Raw genomic sequence first — 18688 nt, forward strand, 5'->3', positions numbered from 1 at the left:
AAAAAAAATACAAACACATGGAGGCTAAACAATACGTTACTAAATAACCAAGAGAACACTGAAGAAATCAAAGAGGATATCAAAAAATACCTAGAGACAAATGACAATGAAAACACAACGATCCAAAACCTATGGGATGCAGCAAAAGCAGTACTAAGAGGGAAGTTTATAGCAATACAAGCCTACCTCAAGTTAACAAGAAAAATGTCAAATAAACAATCTAACCTTACACCTAAAGGAACTAGAGAAAGAAGAACAAACAAAACCCAAAGTTAGTAGAAGGAAAGAAATCATAAAGATCAGAGCATAAGTAAATGAATTAGAAACTAATCGGTAGCAAAGATCAGTAAAACTAAAAGCTGGTTCTTTGAGAAGATAAACAAAATTCATAAATATTTAGCCAGACTCATCAAGAAAAAGAAGGAGAGAACTCAAATCAGTAAAATTAGAAATGAAAAAGGAGACGTTACAACACACACCACAGTAATACAAAGCATCCTAGGAGACTACTGCAAGCAACTTTATGCCAATAAAATGGACAATCTGGAAAAAATGGACAGATTCTTAGAAAAGTGTAAACTTCCAAGACTGAACCAGGAAGAAATAGAAAATATGAACAGACCAATCACAAGTAATGAAATTGAAACTGTGATTAAAAACCTTCCAACAAACAAAAGTCCAGGACCAGATGGCTTCACAGGTGAATTCTATCAAACATTTAGAGAGGAGCTAACACCCATCCTTCTCAAACTCTTCCAAAAAATTGCAGAGGAAGGAACACTCCCAAACTAATCCTATGAGGCCACCATCACCCTGATACCAAAACCAGACAAAGATACTACAAAAAAACAAAATTACAGACCAATATCACTGATGAATACAGATGCAGAAATCCTTAATAAAATACTAGCAAACAGAATCCAACAACACATTAAAAGGATCATACACCACGATCAAGTGGGATTTATCCCAGGGATGCAAGGATTCTTCAGTATATGCAAATCAATCAATGTGATAACACTGTATTAAATTGAAGAAAAAAATCTGTATGATCATCTCAATGGATGCAGAAAAAGCTTTTGACAAAATTCAACACCCATTTATGATACAGACTCTCCAGAAAGTTGGCATAGAGGGATCCTACCTCAACTTAATAAAGGCCATATACAACAAACCCACAGCAAACATCATTCTCAATGGTGAAAAACTGAAAGCATTTCCTCTAAGATCAGGAACAAGACAAGGATGTCTACTCTCGCCACTATTATTCAACATAGTTTTGGAAGTCCTAGCCACGGCCATCAGAGAAGAAAAAGAAAAGGAATACAAATCGGAAAAGAAGAAGTAAAACTGTCACTGTTTGCAGATGACATGATACTATACATAGAGAATACTAAAGATGCCGCCAGAAAACTACTAGAGCTAATCAATGAATTTGGTAAAGTTGCAGGATACAAAATTAATGTGCAGAAATCTCTTGCATTCCTATACACGAATGATGAAAAATCTGAAAGAGAAATTAAGGAAACACTCCCATTTACCACTGCAACAGAAAGAATAAAATACCTAGGAATAAACCTACCTAGGAAGACAAAAGACCTGTATGCGGAAAACTATAAGACACTGATGAAAGAAGTTAAAGATGATACAAACAGATGGAGAGATAAACCATGTTCTTGGATTGGAAGAATCAATTTTGTGAAAATGACTATACTACCCAAAGCAATCTACAGATTCAATGCAATCCCTATCAAATTACCAATGGCATTTTTTTACAGAACTAGAGCAAAAAAATCTTAAAATTTGTATGCATACACAAAAGACCCTGAATAGCCAAAGCAGTCTTGAGGGAAGAAAATGGAACTGGACGAATCAGGGTCCCGGACTTCAGACTATACTACAAAGCTACAGTAATCAAGACAGTATGGTACTGGCACAAAAACAGAAATATTGATCAATGGAACAGAATAGAAAGCCAGAGACAAATCCATGCACCTATGGTCAACTAATCTATGATAAAGGAGGCAAGGATGTTCAGTGGAGAAAAGACAGTCTCTTCAATAAGTGGTGCTGGGAAAACTGGACAGCTACATGTAAAAGAATGGAGTTAGAACACTCCCTAACAGCATACACAAAAATAAACTCAAAATGGATTAGAAATCTTAATGTAAGAGTGGACCCTATAAAACTCTTAGAGGAAAACATAGGAAGAACACTGTGACGTAAATCACAGCAAGATCTTTTTTGATCCACTTCCTAGAGTGATGGAAATAAAAACAAAAATAAAGTAATGGGACCTTATGAAACTTAAAAGCTTTTGCACAGCAAAGGAAACCATAAACAAAACAAAAAGACAACCCTCAGAATAGGAGAAAATATTTGCAAACCAATCAACAGACAAAGGATTAATCTCCAAAATATATAAACAGCTCATGCAGCTCAATATTAAAAAAACAAACAACCCAATCCAAAAATGGGCAGAAGACCTAAATAGACATTTCTCCAAAGAAGACATACAGATGGCCAAGAAGCACATGAAAAGCTGCTCAACATCACTAATTATTAGAGAAATGCAAATCAAAACTACAATGAGATATCACCTCACACCAGTTAGAATGGGCATCATCAGAAAATCTACAAACAACAAATGCTGGAGAGGGTGTGGAGAAAAGGGAACCCTCTTGCAGTGTTGGTGGGAATGTGAATTGATACATCCACTATGGAGAACAGTATGGAGGTTCCTTAAAAAACTAAAAATAGAATTACCATATGACCCAGCAATCCCACTACTGGGCATATACCCAGAGAAAACCATAATTCAAGAAGACACATGCACCCCAATGTTCACTGCAGCAGTATTTACAATAGCCAGGTCATGGAAGCAACCTAAATGCCCATCGACAGATGAATGGATAAAGAAGATGTGGTACATATATACAATGGAATATTACTCAGCCATAAAAATGAACAAAATTGGGTCATTTGTAGAGATGTGGATGGATCTAGAGACTGTCATACAGAGTGAAGTAAGTCAGAGAAAAACAAATATCGTATATTAACGCATATATATGGAACCTAGAAAAATGGCACAGATGAACTGGTTTGCAGGGCAGAAATAGAGACAGAGATGTAGAGAACAAATGTATGGACACCAAGGGGGGAAAGTGGCGTGGGAGCGTGGTGGTGGTGTGATGAATTGGGAGATTGGGATTGACATATATACACTAATATGTATAAGATGGGTAACTAATAAGAACCTGCTGTATAAAAAAATAAAAGTTAAGAAAAAGAATGATTAGCATACTACTTGGTGTATATTAAGCACTTCATAAATGCTTATCCATAGATAAGAGATAGGAAGAATACAAAACTGGTTTATGATGTTTACATGGAAGAACAATGAACTGCATTATGTTTTAATAAATATATTTTGAATAGATTGTATGATTATCAATAATTTGATTAAGCAGTTTTATAGGAATTGTGTGAATTGGTTGTCATAGACTGAGTCAGTGATGAATAATTATAATTGTCTTGAGGTAGAGCTTTTTTCATCTCTGAAATAATAGTGAAAGTCAATGGGGGAAAACAATTTGTTGCTTTATTTATAAACAGCTTATGTATGTAGTGAGATCAAGTTCTACTCAGCTTTATCAGTTTCTCTTATTGACTCTCAAGCATTACTCTAGGGTAATTTTTACTAGGTCATTTTTACTACACATGTTTAAAATAGGCTTAAAAAGTAAAAGTTTGTAGAGTTTGAGTTTCATTAGGGAGATTTAAAATTTTATGTTTAGAAAGCATTTGTTTAATTTTACTCATGTCAGTGTGCTTGCATTAGTGTTTTTTTTTATTTTTTTTCTTTTTGTGTAATGGAAGCCTTTCATATTTGTCTTGGGTCTTATATTCTTTCCCATTTATACAAGTTTTCTTAGAATGCTCTTCCTCTACAGGTAATTCCTATAGCATTTTTGCAGTTGTAGTATAGCACTTATCAAATACCATTGCAGTTCTATAGGGGTTTTGTTTGTTTGCTTGTATACTTACCTGTTTTCCATACTAGAATTTAAGTTCCTTAAGGATAAAGACTGCCTTAGCGGTCTTTTTTTGCCAATGACTATCCCATGTTTTTGTACCAAATGGGTACTTACATTGTTGCACGAATGTGTAGTTTAGTAACCCTTCATGACTATAGTATTTCTGTACAGTAATCTTTAAGATTGACCTTTTGTTCTTATTTCTTGTTGCATAATATCCCCTTTATGTTTTCCTGCCTTCTAAGACTGGTCAAAATCAGATCATTACTCATACCCAGACATCAGTCAACAATTCTATAGTACTGAAAGCTCAGTGGATTCTAAACTTGGTGACATTTTTATCCTCATCAGTCTTCTTCATTCTCAAATTCTCCTTTCCTGTTTTGATGATACGACTCTACTTCTGGTTCTGAAAATATTCTCTGTTGATTATTAATTTTGCTTAATGTTCTTGTTCTAATAATTCTGAAATGGTATTTCTTCAATGACAAGGCAAATTCTTTTTTTTTTTTTTTTTAATGGCCAGTTGTTGAATTGTATACCAATAAGCCATCTAGGTAGAGGTTATCATCTACTAATTTGCTGATGTTTGGAGTATATTTTTTGTTCTCTAGTAAGCTATACATCACTTGAGGTCAAAATTTAGTATCTCTTACAATGTATTTTTAGAGACCTGCAACTTGTGACACATGTGTTTCAGGGAAAGTAATTGACTAAAGGATTGACACCTAAGATTAAAGGGGAAGGAGAAAATCTATATAAAATAGGCATAGAAATAGGCATCTAGAAGGCAAAACAATAGCCATGTGTTTGGTAATTAGGATTCTTTGAGTTTGTGATTATGCATTATTAATATGATGAAAGATGAACTTGACTTACTATATTGTAAAGTATTAGTGGTCCCTTTTAGAATTTTTCTTAAAACTAATGTCCTTATTCCATTGGTAAGTTGGTTTCCTCTCATTTTTAAATTAAAGATGTAATGTATGCATTTTTGTGTGGCAGAGGAAATCCTGACTTCCAAAGAGTCATGATCCTAAGGATTGCTTAAGTGCCTTATTTAGAAATTCTTACTTATTGTTGCATTGTTTATAAAATTGTTTAGGGCCTTGGGGATAATATTTTGATTCCTTTTCTTTGCCTGATGGTTCTAGAACTCTTGAAAGGACTTTGTTGCTTCTGCTAATTTTTATGTACTTTAAGAAGGTAGTTGTAATTTTAAAAGTTTCTACTTTTTTTTCTTTCAAAAAAGTATTATCTGTGTGTTTTTTCTCCCAAATTATGAAAGTAACACTTTTTTTTGTCAATATTTTGTAAGATATCCAAATTGTACAGAAGACAGACCTGAGAGGTCTGTTATCCTTACTTTTCAGAGATAGTAAGTGAAAACAGTATTGCATATATTCTTCCAGATTTTTTGTTAATAACTTTATAAATGTATTTTTATGTCATTTATAAAAATGGGATGATATATAAGCACCATTTGGAAACCTAATTTATTCACTTGCCTTTGTTCCATGTTAGTTGATATAGGGCTTCATGCTCTAGTAACCACATTAAAAAATTTTGAAAGAAACGGGTGACATTCCTTTTCTTTTTTTTTTTTTTTTTAAGCTGCGCTGCGTGGCTTGCAGGATTTCAGTTTCCTGACCAGGGATTGAGCCCAGGCCATAGCAGTGAAAGCCTGAAATCCTAACCATTAGACCACCAGGGGACTCCCTTAATAGTATATTCTATTTAACACAATGTCTAAAAAAATTACCATCTCTACATGTATTAAATACAAAAAATAATGAGATGTTTTACATTCTTTTCCCCACACTGAGTCTTCAAAATCTAGTGTGTATTTTATACTGATGGCACATCTCAATTAGAATGATAAACTTTCATTGGAAATACTTGATCTGTATTTAGAGTTTTTAAAATTTACAGTTGAAAAAGTAGAGTAACATACCCCAATTTTTCCAAACATACTTTATAGGATAAATTTCTAGAAAAGGAATTGATAGTGAAGGTTTATTTAAAATTTTTGGCATATAGTTGCAAAATTGTCCTGTATAACATTGTACTGATTTATGTAAGAGTCAACAGTACATAATGTCTGTTTTCCTATATTGTTTCCAACACTGGACATGATTGGTCACTCACACAGACACACAAAAACCGTATACCAAAGTGAATATTTTTACATATTTATGCTACTTTTTTTTTCTTCCTACCTTAATTGGAAGAAAAGGGCCATTCTCACTATAAATGTTTCCTTGCAGAGAACAACAAAAAGGCAGAGCCAGAAGTCATGAGCAGCTGTGAGGAATTAAGGTAGGGGGCAAGGATGCAAAAGAATAACTCAAAGAGGATGTGATCTGCTCTAGTACCAAGTAAATCATGGTCTTAACAAATTTACCTTGTGTACCCTTTCTGAGGAAACTATTGAAGGTCTCTCAAAAAGAAGGGTGTCAATAAAGAGGAAAGAGGTGAGGAGAATTTATCAGGGTAAGGATGAACAAATGAAGATGACTTAGAGAATAAATTCAGACTGGAGCATGTTTTTGTCAGATTCCATGCAGAAAACAGATGGCAAAATCAGCCTGAGTAATGGAAGACAGTTTAATCAATGGACCGTTCACAAAGGTGTGGGTTGGGTTAAGGGAGCTAACAAGGATGGTGAAGCACCCAGGGTTAGCAATAGCAAGCAGCCAGCTAAGCCTGGGCCTAAAAGGGCAAAGGTGGAAGTAGTTATTGGCATTTACAAGAGCTCCTGCTGTAGGAGAGGGGCCACTGGATGAGAACTGTGGCCTTAGAAGAACATACTGCCTACCAAACTACAGGAGGAAGTGAGGGGGCTGAAGAACCCAACCACTCTCTCCTCCTTTCCAATGGGTACTTCTCCCTGGCTGAACCCATGGGAAGCCAGAGGACAAGAGAACATGGGTAATACAGTCTGTAGAGGTCAGCCTTTTTGGATGTGGAGCTGATGGAGAAGGATGGTGAGTGGATCTGGGCAGAAAGAAAATAGCCAGTTTAGAACTGGAGAATGGAGGGCTCCAGAAAGGATGTCTAAAAAAAAAAGAAAGAAAAAAAAAGAAAGAAACCAATAGGGTACCTGATTTGCTTGAGTATGTACATTAAAAAGTAAATTGAATCATCTACCAGAGAGTATGGGGATATATTAGTGACTTAACTAAAAAGTGAAATATAACTTATGGGCAGAGGGAAATGTATAAATAAATGCTACAGCAGAGGCATAGATTAAGTACCCTAGAAGGGTAGGGTTGGTTGTGGATGGGAACAGGCAGAATTAAGGAAGATTTCATAAGACATTTAATGGAAGAGGAAAATTTTAACAGATAAAGAATTGAACATAAAGGACTTTTTCCCCAGGTATGAGGAAGAATAAGTCAAAGTTGCGGAGGAAAGAAATTACAGGGCTTGTACTGGAAATGGCAAGTACAGCTGACCCTTGAACAACTCAGGGCTTAGGGGTAACCCCTCTGCCCAGTCAAAAATCTGAGTATAATTTATAGTCTGCCCTCCATATCTGTGGCTTCAACCAACCTCAGATCGTGTTATACTGTAGCATTTACTGCTGAAAAAAATCTGCATATAAGTGGATCTGTGCAATTCAAAGCCGTGTTGTTCAAGGGTCACCTTTAGTTTGATATGGAAAATAGAGGAGGGAGAAATAAAGTGGGAAAAGTATTCTGGACAAAGTCAAGGGGAGCCATATTCCAGGCTAAGAAATTTGAAATGTGTCTACAGAGTAGTTGTTAAGTGCCAGAGTCAAACAGACTTCAGTTTCATGCCCAGCTATGCCATTTAGCTTTTGACAATGGACAAGTTACTTATCTTTGCTAATTACAAAATTGAGCAAGGAGATGGTTGTGAGGGTTAAATGCGATATTTCATACGAGGTGCTTAGCTCAGTGAATGAATGGTACCTAGTAAACCCTTGGTAAACAGTAGCTTAAGACAGGGGAAAGGCAACAGGAACTTTTGAAAAGGGATACTGTCATGATTGTACGTGTGCTTCAGGAAAGTTAATCTGGCAGTACTCTGTAAAATGTAAAATGATTGTCAGCTAGAGACACTGAGTTGGGGGTGACTATCAAGAAATTCATAGAAAAACCCATGAAAGAAAGAATGTGTATATGATTTAAGGTAGTAGTATGAGAAGAGAGAAGCTGAAGGAGGTATATGTGAGATATTATGGAAGGAGAATTGATGGGAGTTGGTATAATTAGTTATTAACATATTTAGGTGTATTAAGGTTATAATATTCAGTACTTAAATTTGACCCCAAGGGGATAGCTAATTTATCTAACAGGATCTGGTCTATTGTATTTTTATGGTATTCATTTTTCAAGCTATACATTAATCTTTTATTATCAAAACAGTTGTCAAGACAGGACATTTGGCTCACTGTGGCAGGACATACTGAAATTGGAACAATCCAGAGTAGAGAATAACATTTTTAAAATGTTACTGAGAAGTTGGGATGTTGGTAGCTTAGTTTCACTTTTCAAATAGGTTGGAAAATTCACTTGCATTTTCTACTATTTCTCCACTTGCCTACTTCTGCTTGACTGAGTATTTAGAAACTGAGCAATAGATGTTATGCTGCCGCAATCTGGCACTATAGTAACTTTGTAGTCTCTTAACACATGTAACAGTGAAATTAATTACCAGATTAAACTTCATTTTATGAAGCACTCAGTTGAGGAGAAAAGATGAATTTTCTATAATCATATTGTAAAGGTAAAAGAATGATGTAATTATGTGATTTTTGAAAGGAAGCCTATAGTCAGTATGGTATTGTCTTACAGAAATATAGCTAATTTAGCACTATGGATCCACATAAAGTTTCACTCATCTGGATTTTAGTTCCTATTCTAGTACTTCTAGCTCTGACTTAACGTGTAGTCCTTGCATATCTTCTGGAAAATGGGGATATCTGACCTGCTTACCTTTCAGGGCACCTGTGGAGATCAAATGAGATAATGTGCTTGGATTACTGTGGAAACTGAAAAGCTTTACAAATGCAAGATGTGAATATGAAATCACTTACAAATTTTCATTTCTAGCCTTTGGTTCTCTGTCTAACAGTTAACAGCCTGACAGAATTCCCACTTGAAATGCAATACTTCTAAAATGGAATTTATCGTCTTTCTAATCCTCCCCCTCCTTGCTCTCTCCCTTCCAGGGAGAGAAACTTTATTCTCTGAATTTTCCTATTTTAAGGTCCCATAATTTCTGCCAGGTTCAATTGTCATGCTCAGTATTTTAGAATTGTATTTGGTTCCTGGTCTCCGAAGCCTGTCAAATCATCCTTTGTTATCAGCATTGTTTGAAATTATCCCTTTTCCTTTCTTCTCCTATTTCCTTTATCCTCCCATGCATAAGTATTAAAGCATTGTCTCTATTGGCTTCTCTACTTACATTTTCCCTAGTCAACTCTGGTTACAGTGTAGAGAAGATTTAACTTTCTAAAAAACTTTTTTTGATTCTTTTAAAACTCAGAAACCCATAGTCTCCCATTGCTTGCAGGAGAAAATTCAGACAATTTAGCTTGCATTTAGAGTCAGTTCTGGCTTTATCTTCTATCTCTTACACTGGCTCTGTTCCTTATCAGAGACTGTTCTTGTTCTCCAACTAGGCCATATATATCCTTGATTGGTAGCAATATTACTGAAAAGCCATATTGCAAGTAATTTTATCCCACAAGTTTAAAAATCCGTTTCTAGTCAGTTTGAAAATGTTGTAAATTACCTTTTGTCTTAGTGCCTTTTTCAGAAGCTTTGCTTAACCTTTTGGATACATTTAATCTTTCATTACCAAGTTGTTGAAGGTGATAATGGGGCGGTTCAAGTAACCAACCATTTGATATCTTTGATACTGTTTGGCTTTTAACCAATTCCTACTATGAGTGTGTGGTCTTGAATATCTCCAAAGACCACCATATCTTCAATTTTGTGTTTGATATAAGCAAATGGAGAATTTTCCCACTGAATTGAAAAAAAAAAAACAAACAATACTTTTCACTGCAGAATATTACATAATATATAGGGAGCTTATTATCTGGTTAACAAAATGGTTTCTTGTTCCTCCAACAGTTTTTTTTTTAATTTATTTATTTTATTTATATTTATTTTTGGCTGCGTTGGGTCTTCATTGCTGCGCACGGGCTCTCTCTAGTTGCGGGGAGTGGGAGCTACTATTCATTGCAGTGCATGGGCTTCTCGTTGCTGTGGCTTCTCTTGTTGCGGAGCACGGGCTCTAGGTGCGCGGGCTTCAGTAGTTGTGGCGCACTGGCTTAGTTGCTCCGCGGCATGTGCGATCTTCCCAGACCAGGGATCGAATCTGTGTCCCCTGCATTGGCAGGCGGATTCTTAGCCACTGCGCCACCAGGGAAGTCCTCTCCAACAGTTCTTAATATTGCAAGGTACTACTGTAACAGGATACTATACAGATTTGTAAAGGAAAATGGTGCATGATTGTTCATTATGTAGTCCCATCGGTCCCTGGGAATAATTATGGCCAAAGCTAAGTTTTAGGCATAAAAAAGCAAGAGGGGGCTATTAGGTATTTGGATCTGCAAGTATGTTTTTCATAGAAGTTCATTGGTTAAAAGAGAGACTCTCTATGAACAAAGTGAAGGAAGGTTCAAAACGCTAAACTGAGAATAATCAATAGAAGTTTTCTTTCTTTCCTCTTCGTATTGGATAAGACTAGATAAAAGTAATAGCAGGAGTGAAGAGCTTCTATTCTGAAGTCATACAGACTTGGTATGAGTCTTGGCTCTGTCATTTAGATTTATGACCTTGGGAAGCAACTTAACCTCTTCATACTAGTTTTCCACATCTGTAAACTTGAGGATAACTTTGAGGAGTTGGAAGGATTGAATGTGAATAATATATGTGAAAGTTTTGGCACCCTGCCTGGCAAGAAGTGCTACTGCTTTTACTTCCATTAATACTAACCGCTATCACCATCACTGCTACTCAAAACCATTTAAATAATCGTTCTACTTTTGTCCTCTGTAAAATACCACATAAGGATGTTGTAAGGATTATATGATACAAAGGACTTGAAACCATATACATAAAAGTGCACGTTACAGCTGTTGAATATTTATGTTGAGGTGCTCTTTGGGCAAAATACTTTGCTTCTTTAAATCTGTCTTCCCTTTTGTCATTGGGGATAACAGTAGTACTTAAACTTGTAGAACTGTTTGAGGATTAACTGTATAAAGTTTGGTAACCCAATGTTCAGGACACAGAGAGAATCAGTAAATAATACTAGCTTGACCATTAAATGTTTTGTCTAAACAGTTTTTTAGTCTTGTTTGCGCCACTCTTAATGTAAATATCATTTTATATGCATGTTTAGTCTCTGGCCAGATGGTAATCATTTGATGCCGGTGTGGGGTCGGGGGGAGTGTATCATATGCTGGAATATGTTATTGAAATTGTATTTGCTTTCCCACTCAGGTTCTGGTATGCAATACAGGGCAATTTATTTGGCAATAGTTTTTATTCCATTTTTATTCCATTTACTCTGTTGCTATTCTGTTGGCGATCGTTACCTTGTTGAATTTCTAGATTTATTGAGCTCTGCCACTTTGTCAAGTGACTTAAATTTTTCTGGACCTTACTTTATGATTTGTAAAGTAAGAGTAATTCATGAGATTAAAGGTTTTATTATTTAAACATTTAAGTTAGCAGAACTTTTATTCCTTGAACCTTAAAAAGAATGACAAAAATGAGCTTCTGCTCTTTCCATCCACTGCCAAGATGACTCTTGAAATAAATCCTTTCCTGAACATTTTGAAAAACACTAGATGATATTTAAGCATCTCTCAGCCTCAGTTTATTTGGAAACCAACAGTACTGTACTTGAAAAAGAGTTGAAACACAATCAGTGAAAATAATCTAACAATCAGTGAAAATAATCTAAGTGGTTATTAGCAAGGGAGTTTGACTGTTTAAAGTTTTGTCTTGGAAGTGTGAGAAGCTTATTGAAAATTACTGAATGAGTGAATGCCTCAATTTTGGGTTAGTGATTGCTTGGTTTAACTCAGGGTCTCTCAACTTTGGCATTACTGACATATTTTGGACTGGATAATTCTTTGGGGGTGGGGACACTATCCTGTGCATGTTTAGCAACATTTCTGGCCTCTGCTAAGTAGATGCCAGTAGCACCCCTCAACCCAGTCCTGACAATAAAAAATATGTCTAGACATTGTCAAAATTCTCCTGGTGGGGACAGGTGGAAGGCAAAATCACCCTTGATGGAGAGCCACTGTAATTCAAAAATGTTTTAAAAAGAGTCAAGGTGATATTTATAAATAAATGTTTGATAAACTTTAGTAAATGAATATTTTAGGATATAGATGTTTAACAAATGATAAATGCAGCATTATTTTTCCAGCCATTTTTTCCATGTTGTCTTATTTTTATTTTTGTCTCAAGGCAATCGTATAGCCTAAAATTACAGGGTGAGAATAGGAACTTGAAAATTAAATCTTTCTGTTGCAGATATGTTTTATATACAACTTTTGCCAGTTATGTTCAAAGCTGCTAAGTCTCTGAAAGTTTTCCTCTGAGAAAGATGTGTCTTCTAAGCTATTGACATTGCCTTATTGATATCCAGTTACATTGAGCAGGAATCATACCATTCTTTTTTTTTGTCTGTGAGAGCAGATGACTTATGTGGCTTTAAGTTATATGTTACCCCTACTTCCCTTTGAAATATTTACTCATTTGATTTCTACTTTGAGGATTTTTTCAAATGAAGGAATTTTGCTTCCATTCTATACAAATTTATCTGACAATAGTACGTTCTAAATATATCAATAGTTTTAAAGCTGTGAGGACAGCAGTGGCTTCTTTGGAATGCAGTTATCTGGATGATAAATAAAGGTACGTTTATCTGAAACCTAAACCATAAACTAAGTAGAATTTTAGAAATGCCATTATTATAGGACTTGTCAGAATGTTCCATTAAAAAATAAACCCAGGACATTTGCATTTGGTCTTTTTCTTAAGTTAAGGGGCTTGGTTTGTCAGTTGTATAAATCTGTTTTGCAGCTTAAAAAAATTTACATTGTTACCTATTGAATTCAGTTTACTTCAAATATATTATTTTTTATTTTAAAAATGTTTAGTTCGCCATAAGGAATAATTGAAAAAACTACATTTTCAATTAAATCTTTGGTGAGTTTATATGTTTTTGCTTAAATTGTTGTCACTAGTAATTTCTGAGCTAGTACTTTTCATGACTAGCCCAAATACAGTTGACGCTTGAACAACATGGGTTTGAACTGTGCAGGTCCACATACAGGTGGATTTTTTTCAGTAGTAAATACTATAGTATTACAGGATTCATGGTTGGTTGGATTCATGGTTGGTTGAATCCATGAATGCAGAACTGTGGATATGCAGGAATCACCTATACGGAGAACTGCCTGTAGGTTATACATTTTCCACTGCACAGAGGGTTGGCGTCCCTATACCCGTGTCGTTCAAGGGTCAACTCTATTTGAGTTTTTTTTATAAATTTATTTATTTATTTATGGCTGTGTTGGGTCTTCGTTTCTGTGCGAGGGCTTTCTCCAACTGTGGTGAGTGGGGCCACTCTTCATCGCGGTGCGCGGGCCTCTCGCTGTCGCGGCCTCTCCCGTTGCGTAGCACAGGCTCCAGACGCGCAGGCTCGCTCAGTAATTGTGGCTCACTGGCTTAGTTGCTCCGCGGCATGTGGGATCTTCCCAGACCAGGGCTCGAACCCGTGTCCCCTGCATTGGCAGGCAGATTCTTAACCACTGCGCCACCAGGGAAGCCCTCTATTTGAGTTTTGACTTGTATTTACTTAGTTTTAGATATAGCTAAATTTCTTCTCTGTGAAGATGATGTGTGGGGCGTTCATTGTTGGAAACTAAAGTTTTTGCTTTGAGTTAAACGTTTATTGAGTAAATAGGTCTTTTTTGTATGTGATGTCAGTATACGACTTGGTCTTTTTTTAAAATTGGTTTTGTTGAGATATAATTTACATGTAATAAGATGCAATTTTAAATGTGTAATTTAAAATCAGCTCAATAGGTGTAACTTACATTAAAATTCAGTGATTTTAAGTGTTCAATTTGATGAATTTTGAAAACAACTTTCTCGAGGTATAATTTACATTCCATAAAATTCACATGTTTTACAGGTACAGTTTGAGTTTCATTAAATTTATATCGTGTAGATATCACTGAAATCTAGTTTCATTACACTTCCATACTGTAAAAAAATTCCCTTGTCTCCTTTTGTAGCTAGTTTCTGCTCCCATCCCCAGCTCCAGGAAACCACCAAACTGCTTTCTCTAACAGCACTAATTTTGCCTTTCCTAGAAATTTCATACAAATGGAAATCATACAGTATGTACTCCTGTGTCTGGCATTATGTTTTTGAGGCCACCCATGTTGTTGCATATATCAGTAGTTCGTTTTTTTTTATTACTGAATAGTATTCCGTTTTTTTATTTATCCATTCACCAGCTGAAGGACATTTGGATAGTGTCCAATTTTAAGCTATCATTATTAATAATGCTTCTATGAATATTCCATATAAATCTTTGTGTTTTTTTACAAATAAAAATATGTATTTATTTCTCATATGGAATCAGTGGGTTATATCATAAGTGTATGTTTAACTTTTTAAGAAACTGTCAAACTGACTACCATTTCATGTTCTCACCCGTATTAGGGTTTCAGTTTCTCCACATCCTCTCCAAAGCTTAGTATTGTCAGTCTTTTAAATTTTAGCCATTTTACTGTGTTTGTAATGGTATTTCATTGTGGTTTTTTTTTGTTTTTTTGTTTTTTTAAAAGAATTCCTTTATTTTTATTTATTTATTTATTTATTTTTGGCTGTGTTGGGTCTCCGTTTCTGTGCCAGGGCTTTCTCTAGTTGCGGCAAGCGGAGGCCGCTCTTCATCGCGGTGCGTGGGCCTCTCACTATTGCGGCCTCTCTTGTTGCGGAGCACAGGCTCCAGACGCGCAGGCTCAGTAGCTGTGGCTCACGGGCCTAGTTGCTCCGCGGCATGTGGGATCTTCCTAGACCAGGGCTCGAACCCGTGTCCCCTGCATTGGCAGGCAGATTCTCAACCACTGCGCCACCAAGGAAGCCCTTCATTGTGTTTTTTAACAGCCTTATTGAGTTATAATTCACATACCATGTACAATTCATCCATTTCAAGTGTACAATTCAGTAACTTTTAGTATATTCAGAACTGTGCGACCATTACCACAATCAATTTTAGAGTCTTTTCATCACCCCTCAAAAGAAACGTGTACCCCCCTTAGCAATAATCCCCCCACCCCACCAGCTCTAGGCAATCACTAATTTACTTTCTGTCTCTCTAGATTTGCCTATTCTGGATATTTCATAACTGGAATTATACAGTGTGTGGTCCTTTGTGACTGGCTTCTTTCAATTCTGTTTTTAAAGTTCGTCAATGTTGTAGCATGTATCGGTATTTTCTTTTTATTGCCCAATAATATTTCATTTTGGATATACAACATTTTATTTATCGGTTGATGGACATTTGGATTTTTTTTCCCCACTTTTGGTATTAATAATGCTGCTGTAAACATTTTTGTACAAGGTTTTTGTTTGGACATATATTTCATTTCTCTTGGTTGTATACCTAGGAGTGGAATTGCTCTGTGTTTAGCCTTTTGAGGAATTGCCAGACTATTTTCCAGTGTGGCTGCACCATTTGACATTCCCAACAGAAGTGTATGAGAGTTTCAGTTTCTCCGTATCCTTATCAGCACTTGTCTTTTTGATTCTAGCCATCCTAGTGGGTGTTGTGGTGTCTCATGGTTTTGATTTGTTTTTCTCTGATGGCTAATAATGTTGAATATCTTTTTATGCACCTATTTAATAAAGCCATTTGTTTATTTTCTTTGGAGAACTGTCTATTCAGGTCCTCTTCCCACTTTAAAATCAGACTATTTGTCTTTTTATTATAGAGTTGTAAGCGTTTGTTACATATTCTACACACAAGTCCCCCATCAGATAAATGATTTGCAAACATTTTCTCCCATTGTGTGCATTGCCTCTTCACTTTCTTGATGGTGTCCTTTGAAGCACAAGGTTTTAAGTTTTGATCATGTCTAATTTATCTGTTTTCCTTTTGTTGCTTGTGCTTTTGATGTCCTGTCTTAAGAAACCATTGCGTAATCAAAGGTCATGAAGATTTATGCCTATGTTTTCTTCTAAGAGTTTTATAGAATTCTTACATGTGTGTTTTTGATTCATTTTGAGTTAATTTTTGTATATGGTGTGCGGTAAGAGTGCAACTTAATTCTTTTGCATGTGGATGTCTGGATATCTAGTTGTCCTGGCACCATTTAAGAGACTTTTTTTCCCATTTAATTGTCTTGGCACCCTTGTTGATAATCAATTGCCTGTAAATGTTAGAGTTTATTTCTGGTCTCTTAATTCTATTCCATAGATTTCTGTCTATCCTTATGCTGGTATCTCATTGTGGTTTTAATTAGCATCTTTCCTAATGATTAATGGTGTTGAATATCTTTCCAAATGTTTATTTTTTGCCATTTGTATATCTTTGGTGGCCAAATTTCTTGCCTCTTTTTAACAATTGTATTATTTGACTTATTGAGTTGTAAGAGTATTTATAGTGAATATAAGTATTTTGCAAATATTTCTCCCTTTTTATAGCTTGCCTTTTCATTTTCTTAACAGTATCTTTTAGTGGCATATTCTGGGGTGGCTATTCTGCCACTTTTTCAGTGGATCCTAAAAACCTTGTGGTATCAACAGATCTTTTTGCAACTGATTGGATAATAAGGCTTGGGGAAGATCTTGGAAATAGTGCTATAATTAACAATAGTAGGGAAGAAGTTGAGGTCAGTTTGGGATATATTGAAATTGAGATTCTGGTGACATCCATGTAAAAATGTACTTTCTGTTCCCTCAATCCGGAACCCTTTATTTCTGGATCTTCCCACAACTGACTTTTTTTTTTTTTTTATCATTCAAGTCTCAGCTTAAATATCATCTCCTAAAATAGGCCTTCCCTGACCATCTTATCTAATGTTGCCCCTTCCAAACATCACTGTCTATTGTATAACCCTGTTTTGCTTTCTTTATAATTCTTTCTCTGAATTCATCTTACTGTGTATTTGCTTTTTATTATCTTTTACCCTATCAGAATGTAATCTCCCATTAGGACAGGATCCTCTTCTATCTTGGTCTTCAATGTAGCATCAACTTTCCCCCCTCTAAATTAACTGTGGTTCTTGTCTGTCAGATTCTTTTTGAATCTTTTTGGATCCTAAACTTCTCATTTTCTTGGCTTTATGAAACTATAAGGTTTAAAATGGATCCAGAAGTTGTAGTTAAAACAAAGAAAAAAACCAAAAACTGCATTTTTGTTTGAGCCTAACCTAGAGATAAAAAAAAAAGTCATTAAAAATAATCTACAAAAGGGTCTTGTGCTTTTTTTTAAAAGCTTTTAAACCAGTTATGTTTACCTCTTTCTCATCATTGACTTCAGGTAATTTATACTGATTTTAATTGATGTTCATTAGAGATGGGTGTGTGTACATTTTTATTGCTTTATACTGAGAAATCCTAGTCATCTGCAAACAGAATTGGATATCATATTGAATTAACTTTTCTCTCCCATTCCCTCCCTCTAAAAGACACTACAGACTTTTACACTTGATTAATTGTCTCTTTTCTGTTTTACAGAGTAAGAAAGTTAGTCTGAGTTCTGTGAAAAATCAGAGAACTAAGGATAGTAGACCAGGACTTTCCAATTTGCATAATGTAAGTTCTTTTCACTATTCTTGGCCTGAATTTTGTGTTAGCTGACAAAGCTGTTTCTATGGAAACAAATAGTGCAACTTCTTAGAATGTCAGAGGAATGCTGATCACTTAAAATGAGACTTACCAGCTGCTGGTCAAAGGGCATTACTCCTGGGAGAAGGGGAGGAAGGATGAATTGAAAAAAAAATCTAGAGCTCTAAATGCTAGTGTAGACCGACTGTGTTTATGCATATGAAGTATATGTTTTACATTTCCCTTTGCCTAAAAGTTAGGATACTGATTATATAGAAACTGGTCTTCCTGCTAACAGTTCATGTTTCCCAGCTCTCACACAAATGGTTTTGTTTCTTGGTGTGGAGTTTTCAGTGGGCCTATATCCCTCAGGCTATTTCAGGCCCCCCAATCTCAATCATTTGTACTTATTGAAGCTTATTTAGCTTCTTTTTACCCCCTTCTTCTATATTCAGTTCACATAAGCAGAGTCCTTTCTCTCCGACTAGTTCAAAGTTAGCATTGAAATAGCTTTGGCCTGCAAGCCTGAAAATTCATTTTCTTCTTTTGTGGAATGTGTAAAGAGTTTTGCTTTGTTTTTAAAATTTTTCTTTCCTTTTTTTTTCCTTGGGGGTGGTGGGTATAAGCTGGGACTTTGATTAGGATTGGAAATGTGGGCCTTTGAGGCATTTTTAAAACAATTTATTTATAATTAGAGGATTGAGATGAGAGGAATACTCTTAGGACCAGCGGCTTGTAACTATATTATCTGCATAAGTCAGTCTTTTATTTACATATAAGGAGGTAATTCTCTAGTTCAGTCAT

The 18688-nt window shown here is 35.5% G+C and overlaps 1 protein-coding gene across 8 annotated transcripts in view; it reads left to right on the forward strand.

The window, feature by feature from the left end:
• Positions 1-18688, forward strand: part of PALS1 (protein associated with LIN7 1, MAGUK p55 family member) — a 102290-nt gene that overhangs the window by 13083 nt on the left and 70519 nt on the right. For 3 of the 8 annotated variants that reach the window (XM_007184319.2, XM_057543438.1, XM_057543439.1), the window contains exon 2: positions 17795-17872. The exons of the other annotated variants lie outside the window; for them this stretch is intronic. The gene's annotated coding sequence lies outside the window, so the exon portion shown is untranslated. The remainder of the gene's footprint in view (positions 1-17794; positions 17873-18688) is intronic. 8 annotated transcript variants of the gene reach the window in all.

Source organism: Balaenoptera acutorostrata, chromosome 3, assembly GCF_949987535.1.
Source record: "Balaenoptera acutorostrata chromosome 3, mBalAcu1.1, whole genome shotgun sequence".
Taxonomy (NCBI): Eukaryota; Metazoa; Chordata; class Mammalia; order Artiodactyla; family Balaenopteridae; genus Balaenoptera; species Balaenoptera acutorostrata.